This window comes from Camelus dromedarius, unplaced genomic scaffold, assembly GCF_036321535.1.
Source record: "Camelus dromedarius isolate mCamDro1 unplaced genomic scaffold, mCamDro1.pat HAP1_SCAFFOLD_140, whole genome shotgun sequence".
Taxonomy (NCBI): domain Eukaryota; kingdom Metazoa; phylum Chordata; class Mammalia; order Artiodactyla; family Camelidae; genus Camelus; species Camelus dromedarius.
In genome coordinates, this window is record NW_026989773.1 from 226,935 (window position 1) to 254,054 (window position 27,120).

Consider the following 27,120-nt stretch of genomic DNA (forward strand, 5'->3'; position numbering starts at 1 on the left):
CATTGGCTCAGATGTTCTCTGGAAAATCTTTTCTCTATGAGACTTCATAGTTCCCAGCTTGATTTTCAGTTTTCTCAGGATTTCACATTAGATTTTAAAAAGTCTGTGGCAGGTTCTTACCCAGAAAAAGAGCACTTGCACAAAGGGTTATATGTATACACTTTCCCCAGGTGGTAAATGGAACACGCTCTTCTTCCTAATTAAAAAAACAAGTTAAGTCAATCAAGGGATTACACCTATGAAATGACTTTTCTCCTAACTGGTCAATAAATCCTAAACATAATTTAAAAAAAAATAATTTTCAGACATAGCCTCATTATTTGTAATTGCATGGGTTTTTTTCCTGTTTTTTTTTTCTTTTCTTTTCTGTTAACGATTTCAAACAAACAACAAAATACGTACAGTGTTCATTTTAATACTATTTTTTGAAAATGCATATGTGAACAGTAAACTATTTCCCTGCCATTGTCTGAGCTTGGGGATCTGGGTACCTGACGAGGCCAAGCTGTAAAGCTCTACTCCTGAGCTGGCCTTAGGTTTCAGAAGTGACGCTAGTGACAGCAGAGTCCGTGCAGGACAGAATGTTTCACAGGTGTCGGCAGCTAACTGGTCTCCACTGTGTGTTCCTTTGTTGAGCTTTATGTGTTTATTAGCAACAACTATGAAGTTTTAGAGTTTCCATTTTAGAGTTTATATTTATATTTCATTTTTAGAGATGAAATCAGTAAGACTCAAGTTTTACCTGGATAATGAAAGCAGATAAAGTATAATAATAGCTGTCACTAAGTACATGGCCTTTCCTCTGTGCCAGGAAGTCTTCCAAGTAGATTCTGCACATAAATTCAACCCGTCCTTACCATAGTCATGAGGAAGCAACTCTCTTATTCTGATTTTATAGGAAACTATGGTACAGAGAAGTTAAGTTGTCCAAGATCACTCAGGAAGCAAGCTGCTGTGTTCAAATATGAATTTAGGCAACTTCATTTCCAAGCTCTCACTACCACAACGCTGGCCTCTCTAAACAATGGAGCATACTTTCGCAAGTAAAGTAAAATGCTTCAATTAAAAAACTAAACAAAATATTAGGCAATTTTTTAAATAAGGAAGAACAATAAAGTGAAATGAGTTTTCATCTTCAATTTTTCAACAAGCATGTTCTAATGAAAATTTAAACTTATTAGCTGGCAATTTTAAATTTAAAATTGGCAGTTTAAATGACCAAAAAACTTTTATTCAGTATTTTTTTGTATACTGCCAATATGATACGTTTTTGTTTTTCAGGACTCAAAAGCATTATGAACATCTAATTTTGTCTAAGTTTCAGCTTTCAACTCTGAATGTACAGTCTTTTACCAACATATGCTTTGACTCACATCTTCAGTTGTAAACAATGGGAAATATTCATAATGGGGATTATTAGAAGCTTATTACATAGTAAAAGACAAATGTCACTTTCTATATGTAGCTGAACCTCATTTCTTTCCATTTATAAAAAGAAGAGTTTGACCTGCTCCCTCCAGAACTTTTCAGTGCCAACATTCTGTAGATCTGTGATTCAATTTATTAAATCTATAGTTGGAGACATTTTCAGATGCTCCTAGTAAAAGCATTTTCTTTCCAAGAGTTATTCATGCTCACAACCTACTGTCCTGCTGCTGCTGCTGACTGCAAGTACCATTAGCTCTAAATTATCTCAGCTGATGGAAAGAAGCAATAATACAGATGACTCAAAAAATCATCTTTTCATAGCTCTGGAATGTTGATACAAAGATATATAGTTTTATTTTTTTAATTTTGCAGCAGGAGAGGCAGCAATAAATTTACATTTTAAGTTATGTAACATGCCTAGCTCAAACACTGCTCAAACACTGATGGCACCTCAACAAATGTTTCCCTGCTTGTTCTACCCTTTCTCTGACTTTAGGATGAGAGCCATGCTGCTTTGTGCACATCCCAACCGGAAGGGGGAGCAGTGACCGCGACTTAGTTAAAGACAAATGGGCACCTAGTCTACGATGAAAAGGAGGCGGCAATAATGAAGGCACATGTGAAAAAATGGGAGTCAACTATAAAAACCAATGTGTCTTTCCTCCTACATCTATGTCATAGCAGCTAATTTATATTTTGCATTTATTTATTGGTGTTATGAAAGGATACAAGTCAATGCCTCTTTTCTCATACACTTATACCAGACCTTTTCTTTTCCCCATTTTTACTGTTAATATGAATGAAGGACCTCAGTTCTCTTCTGTGTCCACCATTCCAGGGAGTGCTCCTTCACCTTGGCTGCACATTATAATAACAAGAGGAACTTTAAAAACTTCCCTATGCCAGAATGTACCCCAGGCCACTAAGTACCATCAGAGTTAGCAGTGATGGAATCCAGGCACCAACATTTTTTAAGGTCCCCTGGTGATTCCAACATGCAGCCAAGGCTGACAAGCCCAGAAGTAAACACACTAAAGTGAATCTAAACAGCGACCGCTTTTCCTGGGTAATCTCATCTGTCTCCACGTGGGGACACCGCTCCTCCTATTCTGACCGGACTTGTTCTTCCTGCTCAACCGTGTCCCATTTGTACTCAAGTTATGCCTGGTGCCGCTTCCACAGCTCCAGAAGTAAGGTGACTAACAGAGAGAGAGAACAGCAGAATGTGGATCTTCAGTGATGACTAATGCTTCAGAAATCTGTACTTAATATTTATTACCATTAACACTTTCGCAAACGGTTAATAAAATCACATTTTATTTATAGGCGATACTAAAGAGAAACATGAGTTAATGCCTTTTTTTAAGAAAAAAGAAAATGTAGATTATTTATTGAACTTTTGGAAACAGACTAGCTCTCTAGCTCATGGGAAAGGTATTAACGTGATGGTCAGACACAGGTGACTGTGTCTGATGCTAAAGTATCTGCTACCAGCGCATTATGCCCGCTAAAAACACAAATATCGGGGGGATGGGTATAGCTCAGTGGTAGAGCACGTGCTAAGCATGTACAAGTTCCTGGGTTCAAGCCCCAGTACCTCCATTAAAAAAGAAAATTAAAAAAAGTAAAAGTAACTGTCACAATTTAAAAGCAGTGCACGGTCCACCCGCCAAAGAGGAGGTCCTTTTCCTCACATACCTCTGTCTCTTCTGTCCAATGGACCTGAGGGTGGGGAAGGGGATTAGAATGCTTTAGTAACCCCTCCATTTCTATTTTCCACCACCCCAGTCACACAAAATTAAAATAATATTCTTAAATATGGAAAACTGCCATTTTCCTCAATCTTCGGTAATTTTTAGAAATCGTCATTCTGTTTTAAGACTCGTCAATTCAAATAGACAAAAACAACATGAAATGTTTATTGAAAAATGTGGCTTCAGGGTAAATCCCCTAAGCCCTTCTTCCAACCAGACTGTTACCCCTAGGTCATAACTCTAGAGAAATTCCAGAATAACCACTGTTCCCTCCACCATTATACCTGAGTCTCTACCATGCTCTGAGAATAAAGAGAAAAAAGACACAGTCCCTGCTTCCGGGAGCTCCTAGGTGCACAGGACTCATCATAAAATGATGGCTGAGGAGGCGTGTTAAGACGGCTTGGATAACAGTCAGCAGTGGGTGCTCGGGGCAGAGAGCCGGAACTGTAGCCAACGCTCTCCCAGAGGAGGGAACCACTGTGGTGAGTTCTGAGATGCCCTAGAAGTGATCAGGTGAAGTTATAATGTTAAGGCCATTTCTCCCTGGGGAGCTGCACATGCAAAGGAGGGAGGCCAAAGAGAGCCAGGTCACTTCCAGGAACTGCAAATAGTCTAGAAGTGAGAACAGGGTGTGGGAGGCAGGTGAGGCAACCAGGTGGAGAGATCACAGGTGCACATCACACAGGACTCTGTGTGCCTCCAAGGTAAAGGAGACATGCAAAGTGATCTAGAAAGAAAAAAGATAGAGGCAGGGAGACCTATTGGCAGGTTCATGTGAAGGCCTGCTGAGGCCCCGCTAGGAGGAGAGAGAAGAAAACATTTCAGCAGGTGGACGGATTGGCCACAGATGTGATGGAAGGGCAGGAAGAGGTCAAAGATGCCGGCCAGCTTTCTGGCTTTGGCAGTGTCCTAAATTATAGTGCCATTTCCTAAAACAAGAAGGGCAGGAAGAGGAGCAAGTCGTGAGAGGAGACAACTGATTCAGTTCTGGCTGGGTGCCTGTGGGCTCCAGGAGAGATGTCCAATAGGCAAATAAAAGTCTAGAAATCGGGAGAAAGTTCTAGGCTGAGCCAAGTAGTTTTCCTGCTTCAAGAGGCTAATGGTTGTGAGTGGACAAGCTCACGAGAAGAGATGTAGAGGGGTAGCTCTCACCGTCCTGCACATGGGAAGCATCTGGGAGCCTTTAAAACATAGTGCGCCCCAGCCTGGTGTGGGGCCTTTGTACTGTTTATTGTTTTTTAAATACTTTCCTTTTTGGGGGGGTAGTTAGATTTATTTATTTTAATGGAGGTACTTGGAATTGAACCCAGGACCTCTTGCATGCTAAGCAAGTGCTCAGCCACTGAGCCATACCCTCCCCACCATTTTTTTGTTTTTAGACATTAGCTCTACTGAGCAGTCAGGGTTGAGTATCAACCTGTAGAGAGCAGAGAGCCTTGGGGTAGAGATCAAGGAAAAGCTTCCCAGAGCCCTGCAGACCCCAGCAAGGGCAGCCGGAGATGCAGGGAGCCTCGGATGGGCTGTGAGGAACGTGAACTCAACACTCCCCAATGACAAACATGTTTCAAGCACCCACTTCCCAGCAGTGTTTCTTCTGAGTTTACTACTTTTCCAGTAATACTGGGTGAGAATAGAAATAATCTGGACAAAGGGATCAAATTCAAATGCTCGTTCTGACCATTCTTAGCTGCGTGATTACTGATTAAAAGGTTACCGGTCTGCCACGTGTAAACTGGGGGACCTAGAACCGTGCTCGTGGGCTGCTGTGAGCGTAATGAAATGACAACTATAAAGGCACTCCTGACTCTCAGAAGTAATTGCTACTATTGTCCCCATTTGGGACACCAAGAAACAGAGTCACAGAAAGCTTCAAACATTTGCCCAAGATGAAGGTTAGTGTCTGGAATCAAGCCAATGACTTCGTGGATCCAGAGCCCAGGATCTTCTTACGAATAACACGGCACTGCCCAGGTTCCCTGCTCCAAAACCCGCCTCCCTTTGGCTCAGTTCCATGGGCCCTGCGCTGCACAGATGTCGTCACTGCCTGCCTGCCCGCCCGGTGTCTGACCCCGGCACTGCTCCCTCCATCTCACACACCGCTTCCTTGGGCACACCAACCCTCACGAGTCCATTGCTGTGGGTACTCGGATGTTTACACGGAAACGCAGGTGGCAGCCCAGCTTTTTGCTATAGATGCTGCTGTCAGTGGAGGCAAAGAGCTCACAGTTGGTGGCAGAGGCCACTTCTGGTATCCTTGGCTGGAGAGCTGGATGGAATCCAGTTTCCCTCTGCAACTTAGACATCCAGCATGAGAGTTATGTAAGGCCATCTGGCCTCTCAACATAGAAATGATGCCCCCGCAGTCGTACTTAATATTGTAATCTCCTGGCTCCACCAGGGAGCATAGGCCATGGCCTGTTGTCCAACAAGTTTTGTTTCCTTACACGAGAGCTACAATGGGGTGAGTAAACACCGGACCAGAAATTCTACAAAGCCCTCGTGTACTATTTCCTGACACTTGCAGGTCACCCAAATACCCCAGATCCTCCAAGTAAACAACTAGTAAGAGGAACTGAGCTGGCTTGTCTGTCAGATCCCTGATGGCAGGAAGGATTTGTCCTCTCCTGCTCTCGGGATCATCCGTTCTCCTTCTGTGTGCCCTTCCCCGATTGAAGGAGACTGTTCTTTGTTTATGGGCTATGGAGTATTTGTGGCTGTCTGACGAGAACCTTCGAAACTAGAGCTCTTGGTGAGAATGGAAGCATGGCACCCACGTCTCATGAGCTCAGCTACCGAACAGCCTCATCTAGCCAAGACTGTGGCCAACACCAGGGGTCCACGCTGTTGAGTGTTGGGTCTGGAGAGCAATGCCTCCACCACTGAGAAGCTGCCCCACCACTTGTGCCCTTGTCCCCATCCAGGGGGAGGTGACGCATCCATGGGGTGAAAGCCTTGAGGGCACTAGGTGACTGTGGACCAAGCTGTGACTGGCTGGTCCTGCCCCCCAAGTGACCCATGTTACCCTCACATGCAGAAAATCCCCAAAGAGACCCCTGCTTGAGGGAATGGGTCACCTATAAGCCAACTGTCCTCGGGCCACCTAAGAAGCAACACAGTATACACAGTGAGCCACCCACTCACTACAGTATCCAAGGCTCACAGTTCCCTCATGTGACACCATGTACCCCCAGCAAAAAGAAGACCGTTACTTTGTAATTGACTTGAGAATTCTACTGAAAACACTGCCTTCCACCTTCCACTTATGAAGTTCTTTCCACTGTGTCCCCTGCTCTGCAATTGTGCAATCAGTCCAGAGCTCCCTCATGAGAAAGGAAGGAAGGGGCCGGGCAAATCCAATAAAGGAATGGCACAGCCTTTAGCACCAAGATGGTGGAAAAGTCAACTCCCAGTAGATCTTGAGCTTCAATACACACTCACCGAAATACAGCAGGATGTTAAATGGCACTCCCACAGATCTCAGGACAGGTTCAAGGCTGACCATAAAATGTCAAAGGGTGAGTGGTGGCCCAATTTCTGGGAATCCCAACACCTTTCCCAAAGCAGTTGGAATATTCCTCCCACTTATTAGCATATGAAGATACTGAGTGCATAAAATCTAACAATCCCACACCTCGTGGTTGCTCTCTCTGCTGAGATAGACAGCCCACACACTGTCTGTGGAGAGTGTATCTACTTTTACTTTAAACTGGAGCACCCAACCCCCATGCCTCATGGCCTTTCTGTTGCCTTCTGAAACAGCCCACTCTGTCTAGGGTGTATATATCTCTCTGAATAAATCTACTTTTACTGAACTGTGGCTCTCGAATTCGTTGCTGGGCAAACCAAGGACCCACACTTGGTGAGGTGCATCCCAGGGACCCAAATACGACCTGGGATATGGCCATCCTCTCCCCCACATTTTCCTGTATCATACATTCCTTCCCAAAGGATCTCACCTTGTGCACTCCAAAATAGACAGCACTCATGTGTCCTGACCAGGATCTGCTCCTGTGTGTATCATTTCTTATTTCCACTAAAACATCAACTTCAGGAGGACAAGGATTTGGTTCTGTTCACAAAGGAAGCACCAGCACATCACAGGTGCTGGAGAAGTATTAGCTGAATGAATGAGCTGTGGGAAGTCCTGGGATTTCCACCTGGAACTTCTAGCCTCTTGGGTCCCAGCTGACTACAGGTGCTCCCTGCTACTCATGGCTGACTTCTTGCCACCACTATCTGCTCTGCCGTCACCTGAGCTGGGATGAGCTGAGATGGGCACCCACCCCGGAGAGCATGGCGCATGGTTCATGCCGTTACAACACACTCGCCCCTTGACTGTTAGAGGTTACTTAGGGTGGACAAACTGAAGGCAGCACCATGTGCACCGCCCTACCCCACAACTCACTTGAAGCACCAGGACTGCACACAGGGGAAACGCTGGTCCTTTGCAACCTAAGGAGAGGGACTATGGGTGAGAAGAGTGTCTCTGTCAACTAACAGTCTCTTTACAAGCCCAGTCTTAGGAAAGCTCTTTAAAGATACTTTTTGTATCTTCCTTGTGTTTCTGTAATCCCTCTAGATTTTGTCATTTTAATCTACATATCAGAAATACAGATATTCTTGAAATCTCTATTGATTTTCAATGAAGAAAATCCTCAATTTCCTACACTGCTAAGAAAATTACTGCACTTTATTTAAAAAAAGCAGCTTCTTTCATGACTTCCTATCTTCAAACACCTAATTTCACAAGAATCAGTGAAGCAGGACATGAAAATCATGCTATGCTTTATCACCTACAGGTGGGCAGGGATGAAATGAATGAGTACTGATCTCATGAGATGGGAAGGCTGGGTCTGTATTATTCCAGCTACAGATGGAAGGGTCCGTATCTGTGAGGGTGAGGAAGGACCAAGGATGAGAAACCAACATTTTCTAACCCATTTCTCTTTTTCAGAGTCCCAGACAAAACAGTGTGATTGTATCAACTAAAACAAGAACATCTGCACCCTTCTAAATGCACGCTACAACTTTACTACTACACACGGCACTCTGTCACTGACCTAAAGGCTGATGACAGCCAAGAAATTTGCAGGGATCTTATTCTGTGCTCATCCCTTTTTGTCTTTGGAAACTCAGGATATTTGCCTCCTCTCCCTGATTGTCATTTTCCTCATCCTTCAAATGGGAGTGTAACAGTCATTCATTTGCTCAGGGTCTATTCGACAACTGGAGACGGCTTATGAAAACAACAACAACAAAAAAAGCAAAACAGCAATTCTGATCTGTGCTGTCTTCCTCCTCCTCCCTGAACATGAATGGCATCTTTCACTGAATCCCGAACTTAAGGAGTAGTTCTGATGAGGAAGTCACAGGACTGCTGTGTAACAGAGAAATGACCTGGTGAAAAAGAATGAGTTGCCAGCAAATCCTCAAAACCCATAAGGGTGCAAACCCTGGGAGCTACAGGCATGGGTGAGAGTTCCTTGGTTCCCCATTTCACAAATGGGGAGAACTTTGCAGGGTCCATGAAAGACACAGATAGCCCAGTAAAACCACACCATGTTTTGGAGTACACCAGGGCCACGTCGCTGCTGACCTGTACTTCTTTGTGTCCCAGAGCAAGTGCCCTTGGCAGGGGTTACTGTGTTTGAGAATGGACAAGAACTTTCTGTTCTGTCTCTATTGCTTTATCTCTTCCTGCAATAAAACAACTGGTAGGACTCTGGTGGGGAGCAATATACCCACATTCTCTGGCAAACCACACACCAGGCAGCTCTAGCTGATCTGAGAGAGGACTCTTTAATGAACATATATACACCAAAGTCAGGCAGAAGGCTGCCTGTGACCTTGGGAATCCAAACCAGCTTGTCCTCTTAATCAGGATATTCGACATCTAAAGAAAGTGTGCACCAGATGAAGACAATGACTTAGACAGCGTTGGTGGTTATGGCCAGCAGTATCTAAGGACAAGTCATGCTCTGGCAGATGGGAGCATTTTGGTTGCTTTAAGAGTTTGCTACTGAAGGGCTGGGACAATTCATTGGGCCTTGAAACTCCAGACCTCTTTACTCACAAAGGCAGACAAGTTAGGTGAGCCAGATCAGCCTTTATTCCAACTTCCTAACCAAAATGCTATGAGGTTGAAAATATATTTCTCAGACTCTTCTGCAGCAAGGGTTCCAGATGTGGCTTTAAAAATGCCCATCAGAGATTGAAATTTGCAAATATTAACTACTATATATAAAAATAGCTAAAAAAACTAAATTTCTTCTGTATAGCACAGGGAACTATATTTAATATCTTGTAATAACTTTTAATGAAAAATAATATGGAAAGGAATTCATACATATATATGTGTATATGAATGACTGGAACATTGTGCTGTACATCAGAAAATGACACATTGTAACTGACTATACTTCAATTAAAATATATATATATATATAATGCCCATCAGCAGCATCTTAGTGTCACTGAAAGCAGAAACCCAGATGAGTAGAGGCAGAGGTGGTTGGAGGAGCTACGTTATTTTGCTGGGATGGATGCAGCTGGCATGGCAGAGATCTAGAAGGAATGCTCACAACAGCCACTTACTGATCTGCAAGTGTGTTAGGGTAATAGCTTCCTGAAATCCTCCCCACCCCTCCTGATGAGCCAGGTGTCTGGCGTTTCTCTGGAAATCACTAGGCACAGCCTGGGACTCAAACGTAAAAATTAAAAACTGCAGTCAGGCAGTGAAGAGACTGGCAGGACGTGTTGGACAAAAGTAGGTCAGAATCAACAAAGAATGAGGAGGGGATACAACGTGTGCTGAGGACCCTGACTACAGTGGTGGATTGTCTGTGTTAAGGACTCTGAGTCAGTATGAGTAGATGGATTGGTGTGGACTAAAATGGTGGCCATTGTTCAGATAAATATGTGATTTGGACTATATTTATTAGAGGAGGGCTTTTTTTCCCCCTTCAACGTTGATCATTTCTAGGGAGCAGAAAAATACTCTGCCACACAACATCTAAGTGCAAAAGAGATGCTACGGGATGGTGGTGGTGTGAAAAATTTCAGTTCTGCAGTTCCATGGTTTCCTTAATGAGGTTCACAGCAGTTGGTACTTAAAATAAAATAAGGTACTTATAATAAAGACATCATCATATGTACATATCCTTAAAGATACACATACGGTGCTATACGTGGGCCTGAAATGTGTTCTGCATTCTAAAATCCGATGAAATAAAATCAGTAGCTCAATATGCCTGTTGGCTCTATAAACATGATGTAGCTAATGATCACAGAAAACAAGATCAGCTAGTAAATTTGAAATTTGTCTTTTCCAGTGTCAAAGATAATATTTTTTGCTTTACTTAAAAAGCATTTTTTTAATTAGGACTGTCAGTGTCCATTGGTATATGGGGTTCAGTAGATGTGTTCAGATATTCTAGACAGTGAATCAGAGCAAAGACTGAGGTTTAGACAGTAGTTAAATGCCTCACCCTTGTAATCAGCATCCACATATTGCTATACTGAATATCCTTAAAACTGAGAACTTCATTAAAGCAACTAAAAGAAAGGGAAAAATTAGCCACAGACTACTGGAAGATTTGTAACGTGTAAAAATGACAAAGGGATATTCATGAGCATATTCTTAAAAACCCCTACAATTTAATAAGTAAAACAACAAACGGACAACAGGTTGCACACTGATCCCTTTAGGAGAAGCCATGCAGATGAACTCTTATGTGAATGGGGCTGGAGCTGTAGAATTAGTTACTCTTGCAAGTAACTCAGTTAAAAACAAATGCAAATGGGATACACTTCTACAATATCTGAGTAAAAATCTTGGAAAACTTACTCCTCTGTTAAGCAATGACAATGGCAAAATTTGTCAAAATTAACCTCTGCAGAACTCTGGAAATTTAACCAAGGCTTTCAGCAATCCGGGGAGTGTTTATTTGAGAAAAAATAACAGCTAAATCTCCATAAAGATAATCAGTTTTGTCATATTGTAACTTTATCTACCACATCCGAGAATCCTCACCTAAATGGTGGCCTTTAAAAGCAACAGTCTCACAATCAAGGAAGGGGCAGAAGTGATTTGAAGTTACCCAAAAAATCCGCCCCCAGAGAACTGTCACTATTTCACCTATCTCAAACTCATGCTGTGCAAACAGCCTGTCCCCAGAGTGTTTGTGGAAAACAATCAGCAGTGAGTAACATTACAACTGCCTGAGGCAGTGGTACCAGTACAGGCTAACTAGATGCTGACTAGGAAACTTAGAAGGCAAAATTGAGTATTGAGACTTTCTGGGGGTGGAGGTAGGGTTAAATAGCTCCAAAAAATTCTGAGAATTGTAGAACTGCGTACACATGTGTGGCATATGGCAAGGAAAGATCTGAGAAAATCTTAAGCCTTCAACTCTGGCTGAACTTGAGGTTCTGCATAAGCAAGAACTAAAGGCTACAAAATAGCTGCAGACTGCCTGCCGGTGCTGAGGGCATCCGTCAGCATGCAGGCACACAGCCACCTGGCAACAGCTCAAACGATTGGCTCCAGGCATTGAAAGAAATCACTGTCCAATCATTATTACATTGACGACAACTAGGCTTTCTGCACACATACAGATCTCATGGCCATGCATGATAAAGAATACAGACTTTACAGAATTTGTTCAGGAAAGTAACTACATAAATAGCTGCAGCAGCAATGACAATGGAAGCAAAGATAAACCCTGGAGATGAGGAAAATCTGGCTTTCAGTTCTGCCATATTGTAATATTTTAAATGTCCAATTTTCAACAGAAAATTACAAGATGTACAAAGAAACAGAAAAGTTTGGCCATAACACAGGGGAGAAAGTAGTCAATAGAAACTCCCTGAGGAAACCCAGACACTGGACTTACTAGACAAAGACTGAAATAAGGAATTACACATATGATCAAAGAGCTAAACGAAACCATGCCTAAAGAATTTAAGTATGTGAACATCTCATTGTACAGAGAATAACAATAGATAAAATTTATATTAAAAACCAACTGGACATTCTAGAGATACAAACATAATGACTACAATGAAAAATTCAATAAGAGATTTCTCTGTAGATATGAAATTGTTGAAGAAAAAGTCAGTTAACTTAAAACTACTGAGATTATCCAGTCTGTGGAACAGAAAGAAAAAGGAATGAAAAAAAATGAACACTGTGTCAGAGATAGGTTGGACACCATCAACAATACCAATACACACATAATTTGAGAGCCAGAAAGGAGAGAAAAGAAGGGGTAGAAAAAATATATAAAGAAATAATGGCTGAAAACTTCCCAAATTTGATGAAAACATTAATTTGTACATCCCAGCAGCTCAACAAACTCCACGTGGTATAAATGTAGAGACATCGAAAATAGGCACATCAGACTCAGTGTGTCAAAAGAGAAGAACAAATAATCTTGACAGCAGAAAGAGAAAAGAGGCTCAACATATTCAAAGGCTCCTCAGTAAGACAGTTGATTTCTCATCAAAAACCATGGAGACCAGAAGGCAGTGGGAAGGTATCGTCAAAGTGATAAAAGGAAAATACTGTCACCAAGTATTTTATAGCCAGCAAAATGATTCTTCAAAAAAATTAAAGGAGAAATTAAGACACTCCTATAAAAACAAAATCTGAAAGAATCCATTGCTAGCAGGCCTGTTTTACAAGAAATATTAAGGATAGTCCAGCAGCTGTAAATGAAAGGACACTCAACTGAAAAATAAAGAGCACTGTTAGAGGTAACTACATGAGTAAAAAAATAAAACAGTATAAATACAGTATTACATGTAAGTGTTTTCTTCTAATTGATGTAAAGGACAACTGCATAAAACAATAATTATGAAACTGTGTAGATGCACTTATAAATGCATAAAGGTGTAATTTGTATGACAGTGACAGCATGAGGAGGGGGAGGGAAAAGATTGATACCAAAGCAAAGTTTTTGTGTACTATTGAAATTAAGTTGGCATTCATGTGAACTAGATTGCTTTAAAACAAGATGTTAATAGTAATCTCCGGGGCAATGGAGGAGAATGAGTAGGAGGAAGAGGAGGAGGAGAAGAAAAAGATAAAATAAACAACAAATTAAAATGCCACACTTGAAAATGCCTACTTTGTACAAAAAAGTGTAGTAATAGAGCATTGGGGAAATAAAAAGACATATAGAAAGCAGATAGCAGATGTAACTTCAACCTGATAAGAAATTACATTAATGTAAATGAATTAAATATTCTAATCAAAATAGTAAAGGCAGAAATAAATGGAATAGAGAATAGATGAAGAACAGAGAATAATCAACAAAAAGAAAAGTTGGTTCTTTGAAAAGATCAAGAAAACTGACAAATTTTTAGCTAGTACTGAAGAAAAAAAGAGAGAAGATTCAAATTACTAAGATGAGAAATGAAAGGAAGGATGTCACTACTGCCCTTACAAAAATAACAAGGAATATAAGGGAATACCATGAATACTTGTATAGCCAATAAATGAGATAATCTAGATGAAATGGATTAATTCCTTGAAGGATATAAGTGACTAAATCTAATTCAAGGAGAGATAGAAAACTCAAATAATCCTACAATAAGTAGTGACTGAAACAGTAATCCAAAACATTCCCACAAGGAAATGCTAGGCCAGTATGGCTTTGCTGGTGAATTTCATCAACTACTTAAAGAAAAAACAAAAACAAAAAACAAACAAACAAAAAAATGCTTCACAAAATCGTCTAAAAATAAAGAGGTGGGCACACTTCCCAATTCATTCAATGACACAAGTTTCACACTGATACCAAAACCAGACAAAGGCATCACAAGAAAACTAAAGACTATCTCTTATGGATATAAGTGTAAAAGTCCTCAACAGTATACAAGCAAATCCAATCCAGTAACATATAAAATAGACCACAATTCAGTGGAATGTATCCAGGTATGCAAAGGCATTTCAACATACAAAAGTCAATTCATGTAATATGCCATATTAATAGAATAATGGATAAAAACTAGGAATAGAAGAGAACTTCCTCAACTTGACAGAGAACATCTATGAAAAACCTGGAGCAAAGATCATACGTAATGGTGAAAGACTGAATTATTTCCTCCCAAAATCAACATTGTACTAGAGGTTCTAGTCAAAGCAAACAGACAAAGAAAATAAAGCCTCTAGATTAGAAAGAAAGAAATAAAACTATTTCAATTCCAGATGACATGATATTATACATTGAATTCACAAGGAATCCACAAAGAAAAAAAAGAGAGAGAGAGAAAAAAAAACTATTAGAATTAACAACATAGTTTGACCAAAATTGTAAGACACAAATCAATATATAAAAAAGTAATTATATTTCTATACAACAGCAGTGAATAATCTAAAAATAAAATGAAGGAAACATTTTCATTTACAATAGCATCAAAAAGAATAAAATACTTAGGAATATTAAGAAAAATATGTGGAATACTGAGAAAAATGTCTGAAAATGGTAAATTGAAAACTAAAATACTACTGATAGAAGTTAAAAATGACCTAAAATAAATGGAAAGCTCTTCTGTGTTCATGGATCAGAAGCCTTATTATTGTTAGGAAGGCATTTGTCCTCAAAATGACATATAGATTCAGTGCAACTCTGGCTTTTTGGGAGAAATGAACAAGCTGATCCTAAAACTAATATGGAAATGCAAGATACCCAGAATAGTCAAAACAATCTTGAAAAAGAACAAAGTTTTGAAGTTTTCAAATTCAAAACTCAGTAACAAAATGGTAATCCATACAGTGTGGTACTTGCATAAAGGACAGACAAATAGATTGAGAGAAAAGAACTGAGAGTCCATAAACAAACTCTTACACGTAGCCAGTTAATTTTTCATAAAGGTTCCATGACAATCCAATGGGGAAAAATTAATCTTTACAAAAATGATGCTGGGACACCTGAACATACACCTGGAAAGAAAGAAAACTGAACTTTTACCTTAACACCATTTATTAAATTTAACTCAAAATAAATCACAGACCTGAAACTATAAATCTTTTAGATAATGAACAATGAGAAAATCTTCAGGATTTTGAAGTACAAATACTTCTAAGATATGACAGCAAAAGCACAAACAACAAAAGAAAAAAAATCAAGTAAACTGGACTTCAGTAAAATTAAACACTTCTGTGCTTCAAAGGGCTTCATCAAGAAAGTAAGAAGACAATCCACAGAATGGGTGAAAATATTTCCAATATTTTCCCTGATAAGGGACTTTTTATCCAGAATAGACAAAGGAGACTTAAAACATGACAATACAAAGACAAATACAATTAAAATTGGCAAAGAATTTGAATAGATGTTTCTCCAAAGAAGACATACGAATGGGAAATAAGCACATAAAAAGATGTTCAACATCAGTAGGCATTAGGGAAACAGAAATCAAAAGCACAATGACATGCCACTTCATACCAACTAGGATGACAAATATATATGATATATGATATATAAATATGTATCTATAAACCCGGTAATAAAAAGTGTTGATGAGGATGTGGAGAAACTGGACTCCTCATACATTACTACTGGAAATATAAAATTGTGCAGTTACTTTAAAAACTACTTTAGCAATTCCTCAAAATGTTAAAAGTAGAATACATCCCAGCAATTCCATTTTTTGATATATCCTGAGGAGAACTGAAAATATGTGTTCACACAAAAACTTGTCCATGAGCATTTACAGCAGAATTATTCATCATCAACTGATGGATGGATAAGCAAAGTGGTGTATTTATAACAATGGCATATTGTTTGAACACAAAAAGGACTTTGGGTACTGATATATGCTACACCATGGATGAGTCTTGACAACGTCACACTAAATGAAAGATGGCAATCAAAAAAGGCAGCATACTGTATGGTTCTACTTATATGAAATGCCCAGAACAGGCAAATCCGTAGAGACAGAAAGTAGAGTGGTGGCTGCTGGGGTCTAAGGGAAAGGAAGTTTAGGGAGTGACTTACTAAAGAGTACTGGTTCCTTTTGGGAGTGATGGCTACAAAACCCTGAAATGTACTTAAAAATCTAATGCACAATTTCAAAGGCTGCATTTTATGGTATGTGAATTATATCTCCATAAAGCTGTTACTCTTGAAGCTGAGCCCACATATGGAGCAACTGGCCCAGCACTGACTGCAGCATCTGGAGGGGGAGTGACCCACCCACCCACCACAAAGGAAAGGATCACCTGACCCAGTGTTGGAGGGGTGCAATCTTCTTGCCGACAGACACTGTGAGCAGCACAGACAAGGGGGCCAACAGAGCAAGGTGAGTTCGTGAAACAGGGCGAAGACACAAAGGCCTCTCAATAAAACCATTAAGAGCACACAGTCTCTAGGAGAACACATCTTTGTTTTTAAAATCTTTTTATATCTGTTTTATACCTATTACATTTTTAATCTTTATTTTTAAACAGTTCTATATGTTTACAATTCTCATTTAATTTTTAATTCTCTTGGTTTTGATCTGTTATTTATTAGTCACGGGTTTCAAATATTGTATTTTGAATTTTCTCTTCTTTTTATTAAGATTCTTAAAAGATATCTCAACTCGATTCCTATTCTGCTTCAACTTGCTCTTCTATTATTGATTATACACTCTTTTCAAACCTTCTTTTCCTCCATTCTTTTAAAATTCTCTCTCTCTCTCTTTTAAGTTTTATACCCACATAGGCTTTATATAGATAAATAAATAAACTCCTTTAAGGACCACAATAGATAACTGATACTCCTTAAGCCACAGGGCCAGAGAGATATGAGCAGAATGAAGAAGCAGAGGAAGTCCTGCCAATTAAAAGAGCAAGAGAAATCCCCTCAAAGTACGATCAATAAAATAGACATTGATGGCCTACTAGATCAAGATTTCAAAAAAGAAGTGATCAAATTACTGAAGGAACTAAAAGAGATAGTCTTTAGAGACATAAAATATATCAAAACCAAAATAGAAGCTATAAAGAAGAGCCAAGTAGAATTGGTAAATTCATTGGCTGAAATGAGATCTGACCTAAAGGCTGTACAAAGCAGGCTAGATAATGCAGCAGAACGAATAAGTGACCTAGAAGACAGGACAACAGAAAGCACCCAATCAGAACAGCTGAGAGAAAAACAAATATAAAACAATGAAAACAATATAAGGAACCTATGGGATAATATAAAGCATGCCAATCTATGCATAATAGGGGTTCCAGAAGGGGAAGAAAGAACAAAGGGGATGGAAAAGGTAATTAAAGAAATCATGACTGAAAACTTCCCAAACTTAAAGAAGGAATCAGACACCCAAGCACAGGAGGATCAGAGGGTCCCAAACAGGAAGAGCCCAAAGAGAAACATGCCAAGATATATCATAAATCAAGATGGCTAGACTGAAGGATAAAGAAATGATCCTAAAGGCAGCAAGAGGAAAACAAAGAGTGAGTTACAAGAGAAGGCTCTCAGCTGATTTCTTTACAGAAACACTACAGGCCAGAAGGGAGTGGCAAGATATATTCAAAGTCCTGAATGAAAAAAAAAGATGCAGCCTAGGATACTTGCTCCAGCAAGGCTATCCTTTAGAATAGAAGGAGAGATAAAGAATTTTACAGAGAAGAAAAACTAAAAGAATTTAGCAACACTAAACCCATGCTAAAAGAAATATTGAAAGGTCTACTCTAAATAGAAAAGAAGCAGGATGCTACAGAAATGAGAATTCATGAATGTGAGAGTATTTTTTCTTTCTTCTTTTGTTTTTAAATCTTTTGTTCTCAGTAGGATGGGTTTGAGATTACATTAATATCTCTTTAGTATACACAGTTACAGTAATTGGTTAACAGACTTACAAAAAAAGTGTAATCACAAGCCAAAAACTTACAAGTGAGTCACAAAAACTAAATACAATACAAAGGAAAATTACCATACCACAAAAGGAAGAAGAAAGGAACCAAGAAGAAATACCAAATCAACTGCAAAAATAAGTTCAAAATAGCAATAAACTCTCATCTATCATTAATTACTTTAAATGTTAATGGTCTAAATGCTCCAGTCAAAAGACAGAGTAGCAGACTGGATAATAAAGCAAGAAACTTCAATACACTGCATATAAGAGACACATTTTAGGGAGAAGGACACATAGATTGAGAGTGAATGGACGGAAAAGGATATTCCATGCAAATGGAAATGCCAAAAAAGCAGGTGTAGCAGTACTGATTTCAGACAAAATAGACTTTAAAACAAGGGCCATAAAGAAAGATAAATAAAGACATTTTATAATGATTAAAGGAGTGATACAAGATGAAGATATTACAATCATTAATATATAAGCACCCAACATGAGCACCTAAGTACATTAAACAACTACTAACAGAGATAAAGGGGGAAATTGATGGGAATACAATCATTGTCAGAAATTTTAACACCACATTAACATCACTAGACAGATCTTCCAGACAGAAAATAAATAAGGCAACAGAGAAATTAAATGATACAAGAGAATAATTGGATTTAGTGGATATTTTCAGAGCATTACAATCCTCCATAATAGAATACACATTCTTTTCAAATGTGTGTGGAACACTTTCTAGGATTGATCATGTACTTAGTCACAAAAGAAGCCTCAACAATTTTAAGAAGATAGAAATTATCTCAAGCATCTTTACTGACCACAATGCCATTGAAACTAGAAATCAACTTCAGAGAAACAAAGGAGAAAGAAAGGAAAGCATTGAGATTAAACAACATGCTATTAGAAAACAAATGGGTCGATGATGTAATCAAAGTTGAAATTAAAGAATACTTTGAGACAAATGAAAATGAAAACACAACCACACAAAACATACGGTACACAGCAAAAGCAGTACTAAGAGGAAAGTTTAGGGTAATGCAGGCCTTCCTCAAAAAAGAAGAACAATACCAAATAAACAATCTAACCCACCAGCTGAAAGAACTAGAAACAGAAGAGCAAAAACACACAAAAGTCAGCAGAAGGAAGGAAATAATAAAGATCATGGAGGAAATAAATAAAATAAAGATTAAAAAAATAGAGAAAATAATCAATCAAACCAAAAGCTAGTTTTTTGAAAGAGTAAATAAAATCGACAAACCTCTGGCCAAACTCACAAAGAAGAAGAAAGAGAGAGCACAAATTTGCAAAATAAGAAAGGAAAATGGAGAAATTACAACAAATAACATAGAAATACAGAATATCATATGAGAATATCATGAAAAACTACATGGAAAAGGGGATAACCTAGAGGAGATGGACAAGTTTCTGGAAACATACAGTCCACTAAGACTGAATCAAGAAGAAACTATCCACTTGAACAAATGGATCACTAGGAATGAAATTGAATTAACAATAAAAAACTTCCCTACAAATAAAAGTCCAGGACTGGACAGCTTCACCAGGGAGTTCTACCACACATACAAAGAAGAACTCATACCAGTCCTTCTCAAACTCTTCCAGAAGATTGAAAAGAAGGAATATACCCAAACTCATTCTATGAAGCCACCATTACCCTGATACCAAAACCAGGCAAAGACACCACCAAAAAAGAGAATTACAGACCAATATCACTGATGAACACAGATGAAAAAATCCTTACCAAATTACTAGTAAATAAAATCCAACAGCACATAAAAAAATAATACATCATGCTCAAGTGGGGTTCATCTCAGGGACACAAGGGTGGTTCAACATATGAAAATCAATCAATGTAATACTTCACATCAACAAGAGAAAGGACAAAAACCACATGATCATCTCAATAGATGCAGAAAACCTTTGATAAAATTCAACACCCATTTATGATAAAAATTCTCACCAAAGTGGGTATTGAGGGAACATATCTCAACATCATAAAAGCTATATATGACAAACCTACAGCCAGCATAGCACTCAACGGTGAAAACCTCAAAAGATTCCCACTAAAATCTGGGACAAGTCAAAGATGCCCACTATCACCACTCCTATTCAACATAGACTTGGAAGTCCTGGCCACAGCAATCAGGCAAGTAACAGAAGTAAAAGGGGTCTAAATTGGAAAAGAAGAGGTAAAAGTGTCACTATATGCAGATGACATGACAATATATATAGAAAACCCTAAAAGGTCCACACAAAAACTACCAGAGCTGATCGAAGAATATAGCAAAGTAGCAGGTTACAAGATTAATGTTCAAAAATCAGTTGCATTTCTTTACACAAATGATGAATCAACAGAAAAAGAAAGTAAGGAAACAATCCCCTTTAAAATAGCACCCAAAGTAATAAAATATCTAGGAATAAATCTAACCACAGACGTGACAGAATTATACACAGAAAACTATAAAGCATTGGTGAAGGAAATTAAAGAAGACTTTAAAAAATGGAAAGGTATCCCATGCTCTTTGATTGCAAGAAGCAATATTGTTAAAATGGTCACACTGCCCAAGGCAATCTACAGATTTAATGCAATCCCTACCAAATTAACCTGGACATATTCCATAGAACTAGAACAAATCACAATAAAATTTATATGGAACCATCAAAGACATAGAATTTCCAGGGCATTACTGAAGAAAAAAAGAAAGAGGCTGGAAGAGTAACTCTCCCAGACTTGAGACAATACTATAGACTTACAGTCGTCAAGACAGCATGGTATTAGTACAAAAACAGACATATAGCCAAATGGAACAGAATAGAGAGCCCAGAAATGAACCCAAATATTAAGGTCAACTAATCTTCAACAAAGGAGGCAAGAATATACAATGGAATAAAGACAGTCTCTTCAGCAAGATAAACATAAGACAAGATACAATAAAATTCCTAGGAGAAAATACAGGCAAAATATCTGACATACATCTCAGAAATCTTCCCCTAGGGCAGTCTACCCAAGCAATAGAAATAAAAGCAAGAATAAACAAATGGGACCTAATGAAACTTACAAGCTTCTGCACAGCAAAGGACACCTTAAGTAAAACAAAAAGACAACCTACAGAATGCGAGAACATTTTTGCAAATGAAACTAACAAAGGCTTGATCTCCAGAATATATAAGCAGCTCATATGACTTACTGAGAAACAACCAAATAACCCAATCCAAACATGGGCAGAAGACCAAAACAAGCAATTCTCCAAGGAAGATATACAAATGATCAATGGGCACATGAAAAATGCTCAATATCACTAATTATCAGAGAAATGCAAATCAAAAGTACAATGAGGTATCACCTCAAACCAGTCAGAATGGCCATCATTCAATAATCCACAAATGACATATGCTAGAGAGGCTGTGACAAAGGGAAACCTCCGACACTTCTGGTGGGAATGCAGTTTGGTGCAGCCACTGTGGAATAGGTATTGAGTTTCCTCAAAAGACTAGGAATAGAATTGCCATATGACACAGGAATCCCACTCCTGTGCATATATCCTGAAGGAACCCTACTTCAGGATGACAGCTGCACCCCAATATACATAGCAGCACTATTTACAATAGCCAAGACATGGAGATAGCTTAAACGTCCATCAACGGATGACTGGCTAAAGAAGTGGTATATTTATACAATGGAAAACTACTCGGCTATAAAAACTGACAATATAGGGCCATTTGCAGCAACGTGAATGCTCCTGGAGAATGTCATTCTAAGTTAAGTAAGCACCGTAACAAGGAATAAAGAGAAGTTACCTCTAAGTACAGTTATTTTGATTAAAATATACATACAGAAAGCAAGTCACCCCCACGACTGCTGCCAGGAGGAGCATCTGAATGTAATAGCCCAGCCCAAGCAAAGTAGATTCCTACCTTCTCTCCGTAGAATTTCCTGCAGAAAGACAGAAGGTAGTTTCAGAAGAAACACATATTCACTCTGTAGCTTCATCCTCATGTTAATTTCTTTTTTCTTTGTTTTTTGGTGGGGCATAATTAGGTTTATTTATTTGTTTTTTAAATGGAGGCATTGGGGATTGAACCCAGTACCTCATGCATGCTAGGCATTCACTCTACCACTGAGTTATACCCTCCTTCCATCATACTAATTTCTGATTCTAAATCAAGGGGGCTTTAAGTTTAAACCTCTGACTCAATTCACACTTAAAACATATGCGTTTTCACAGCAGCCCCCAAATTCTACCGTGAAATAAGAAGTATTTTACGTATCATAGAAATACAGATCACTGGTTCACCTGCTGAAGAGAGATAAATGAGAACAGAGCAAAGGAGGGGACGAGGCCGACTCCGGAGCAGATGCAGGGGATCATCACCACTCACTGGACAGTCTGGCACATTCAACAAATCCCACCAAAGATCATTCTTAACAGGCTTGACACAAGTGGACTTCAACTACTGGCTCAGTTATCTGCGTCTGCCTTATCTCGGGAACTTCCCTGGAGCAAATGCAACGTAAACCACACATAATAAGGAAATGGCTGATAATGATAACAACTGGGAGTGCAATGTCTCTCTGACAAAATATTTATAAAACTCATGTGGGAATGGGAGAGGGCAGGAGGGATGTGGCTGAGTAAGGAACTGCCCTGTATTCTTTGTATCTAGCACGTCGGCTGTTCAAAAACCCTTCAATGTTACTCAGTTAATCTGGAGTAGACGGAACAGGCCAGGGAGGCAAGATTAGAAGAAAGGAGGCAGGGCACGAAGCGGTGCCAGGCTGGTCCTGAAAGGGAGACAGACACAGACAGGCAGACACAGAGGGCTTAGGGATGAGGCGGAACAATGAGGCGGCGGCTCAGGTGTGTTTGCTGCTGCTGATACTTCCCTCAGCTGGAGCACTGCTGACGCGGCAGTGCTGGGTAAAACCTGTGACTTTCCTCAGCTCTGAGTTCTCTCGGAAGCTTCCGGCTCAGTCTGGAGCTGAGATGAGCTCCGAGGGCCTAGCCTAGGGGGGACTCAGCTCTGAGAACAGCCTGGAGTCCTGAGAAACTTCACGCAGGAACCCCTAGGGCTGGACCAGCGCTCACAGGGCTGCTGTGAGACCAGCTCCATCGTCAGAGACCTGGGCGTGGACCATTCCATGGGGAAAATGGCTGAGCCCGATGCCAAATCAGATAGGAGGGACAAAGTGTGTTCATTCTCATGTGACTGGTCTTTGTGGCCTGGCTCACAGATGGCAGGCTCAGGATGGCGTCTGGCAGAGAAAACCCTGGCAATGGGTTTGAGATGTCTTGGACTCTTTCTTGTTAAGCTTTTTGTAATACATTCTTATCAACTGTCCATCCTGAAAATGCCACATTCAAAACTGAAAGAATGTTAGAAGTTGCTTGCTCCAACTGGCCAATGGTAAACACACCCTGCTACAGTTAGAGAGCTGGTCAGGCAGCATCTGCCTGCATATTTACAATGACGGAGAGTTCATTACTTCCAAAGGTTACATGTCGGCAAGAATGTCAGAAAGAATTTTTGAACCTTAAACAGATGTCTGCCCCCTAGCCCTTGCTGAAAGGCTAGAAATAATGAGGATCCCTTCAAATGTAGTTTTGTCTGATTGTTATCTCTCTCTGTCAAAAACACCCCAATTCTTAACATCAATTTTTCAAAATTCAGCTTTGATTTCTTTTTATCAAACTTATACCATACATTCATTAAAGAGTCAAACAGTTCTCGAACACCGATTGTAAAAAGGAGCAGTTCCCAACAACCACCCCATTTCCTGGTCAGAAGCAACAATGTTCAGCTCCTACTGCTGACTCTTGGAATAAAAACTCCCTATTTCTGACTAATATCCTTGTAACACAGCCTACTGACTTTTTCAGCTTTATGTATCACCTATTTAACTTTCTATTTTGGAAAATGAATATTAAGCTCTCTTTCAAACCACATCTCCTCTACACACCCAAACCTTCATTCTTCCAACCTTTTGATACAAATACATTATAATTTTGATCAGCTCAGTATCCTTGCTTTACATTATTAGGACTCTGTACAGACTGTTCACAGCTGTAGCAAGTTGTCTGCTAGGCTTACTTTTTTATTCCCTACTTTGTTTTTCCTGGAGTTAATAATTGTCTTGGTGGTTCATAGCTTAGATTTCTCTGCGCTTAACAATTCAACCCCATACCTTCTCCTAATGAATAACTTTCTCAATACTTTCCAATTCATTGTCTACAAATTTCATCTCCTTGAATAAATCTCTTCAGATCTCCTTCAACCTGGATTAACGACATGCTAGTCTTGTCACAGAGCTCAAGGGGCCACTAGTGGGAAGCAACAAGGGAATACATGGACCAGGAGAAGGGAACAGATCAACATAATTTCCTTCACAAAACATACTTAAAATAGTGGGAAAATTGTTTTCTTTACAAACACAAACACACACACCAACCCCAAAATCCCATAAAGAATGATTAAATAGCCATCAAACCCATTGCCCTGCCATCAAATTCTGTATAACATAAAACAAAAATAACAGAAGGAATATATCATATAAATATGAATCTCAAGGGGGATGGGGTACACTCAGTGGCAGAGTGTGTGCTCAGCAAGCATAAGGTCCTAGATTCAATCTTCAGTACCTCCATTAGAAAAAAACATTAGAAACAATAGAAAAATGTATCAACTTTAAATATTTACAAATATATAAACTTCCTCTTTTAAAACTGTTCTACAGGATAATACGGGTTAATGAGAAAGTGCCTCTTCATGACTGTGATCCTGCTGATAATTGTGGGAGGAAATTAGAGTATGACCACATGAAATAAAATCCCTTATGAAATAATGATCCCGGGTGACAATCATTATTGGCTGCTGTCATCACAAAAAAGAGAGTCAACTGGACATTATGTACCTTATGACAGGAGTACAAAACTTCATATAACAAATATTCTTGCACAAATTTGAACCTCGTTCAGATCAAGCTTTTAGGGGAGGATCAAATCACTTAGCTAAAGCCAATACATAGGATGGAGAAATAAGTCTAACCACAGGGGAGAATGAAATCAACCAAACAGGAAATAGAGAAATCCCTCAGCAATTTCAAGGAAAATGAGAAACAGGAAAATTATAGATTAGAACCCACTTGAGAGATATGCTAGCTGCAATGTGTGAACTTAGTCTGGATCCTGATTTCAACCCCAAAACTGCTTAAAAGTGTATTTTTGTGACAATCAGGGAATTATTTTGTAACCCTAAAAAAATTGAATATTCCAATTGTATTTGAAAGAGACCTTGTCATTTCACTAATGAAAGGTTAAGCTACGTAGGATTGCCTTCAAAATGATCCCGAAGTGGGGGAGGGGAAGAGGTGGAGATGAAAGTTGCAACAACAGTGACTCTGAGTTGATAATTCTGGAGATGGGTGACTGATACAGACAGGCTGGCTGTGCTGTTCTCTCTACTTCTGTACGTGTTTGAATCTTTCCATAAAATGTGAAACAAACAAAAAGACTTCAGTGATTTAAAACCCTCACTTGGAAGGTTAAGAGGTTTGCCCAAGTAGGTGGGCATCTGAATGGGGCACTGAGATTAGGAAGATCAGGCACCTGGCTCCAGGCCGACCTGGGGCTACCTTGACCCTTCTCTTCTCCTCACCATCCACAGCCAGCCCATAACTGCATCCTGTCAGCTCCACTCCCCAAACGCATTCTCCCTGGCTCCCACCATCTCTCATCTGGCCCACTCCAAGAGCCTCCGACCAGGCCTCCCTGCTTCCTGGGTCCCTGCAATTCATTCTCCACATTATCTTTGCAAATTGTGAGAGAAAATTACCTTAGTGCTTAAACTATCATGACTGCTTCTCACTGCTCTTAGAGTCTACACTACTTTCCGTGCTCCTGATGCCCTTCTAAACCTCGCGTCTCATCACTCTCGCCAGCGTTGGCTCCAGTATCTCCTCAAACCTGCTGAGCACATTTGTGCCTCGGGGCAATGGACAAGCTGCCTCTATTCCTGGGGTGACTTATCCCAGATCCTCAAAGACCAGCCTCCTTATCACCATCTCAGCTCACATGTAACCTTCTCAAAGATAGCTTTCTTGACTCCATTTCCCCCAAGTCTCCCATCTCAACACTGTATTATTTCCTTCATTTCAATCTGAAATTGTTTCCTTATTAGCCCGATTATTTTTGTTTGCTCAGTTGTCCTTGGCCTCCCTCCTCCCAGCAGCCTTGCACAAACAGCATAAGCTCCCGGGGAGCAGCCGGCGCTGATGCTCTGAGAATACACATGCTGAGCGCGACATTACAGTCACGTGGTGTAGTGAAACGGTGTCGAACAGCAGATAGAGCTAAGCAGTGAGAATACTTCTCTTATTTTATAATTTAAGTGAAACCTAACATTTACTCCTGTTTAATGAAGAATTTGGTAGGTCTTTGTTCCCAGTTCCTGGACGGCAACCCCTAAAGCCTTGAAATTTCCCAAGATAGGAGTGTCTTTACTATTCATGGTGGACCCTTGGATGGCTTGTGTTCATGAGATAACTCAGGATGGGGACTGGCCAGCCAGAGACACCAACCATGTGATTAGAGGAGTGGGGCTTTGAGCTTTGTGACAAGTGACTGACCATCAGGAGAGGTAGGGGCTCAAATGTTAGGGCTTTGACTTACAGTTAGTGTTTGGGGTAGCCATGTCAGTAGTGACCCAATAAATCATGTCTTTGTAATAAAGTCTCCAGTAAAAACTTGGGGCAACAAAGCTCAGAGCTCCTGTGAGCTTCCTGGTTGGTAACACTCTTGGAGGACTGTCACACTCAGAAGCCATGAGGGCAACCCTGAGCCCTTCCCACTGGAGTGCCCTCCACAACAGCTCACCTGATGAGATCTAAGGGCTGCTTCTTGTCTATGCTTCGAGGAGGAGCACATTCCCTGTACAGAAGGCCCTGTTGGCTGGGGCAGCTGAGGTCCTCTGATGGAGGCTGAAGTTGCACTGGGAAGCAGAAGCAAACAGGTGAGCGTCACTGTCACCACGTGTTCACATGTTCTGCTAATAAAATGTGGTGCTAACA

The 27,120-nt window shown here is 39.9% G+C and overlaps 2 long non-coding RNA genes across 2 annotated transcripts in view; one reads left to right on the forward strand and one right to left on the reverse strand.

Annotated features, from left to right (window-relative positions):
• LOC135320611 (uncharacterized) overlaps positions 1-27,120 on the forward strand; it is a 352,044-nt gene that overhangs the window by 98,397 nt on the left and 226,527 nt on the right. The window lies entirely within an intron of this gene.
• On the reverse strand, positions 44-26,989 carry LOC135320614 (uncharacterized). The gene is made up of 3 exons (XR_010379840.1): positions 26,927-26,989; positions 21,891-21,990; positions 44-196 (listed from the first exon to the last, which is right to left on the reverse strand). It is a non-coding gene; the product is annotated as an uncharacterized LOC135320614 (long non-coding RNA).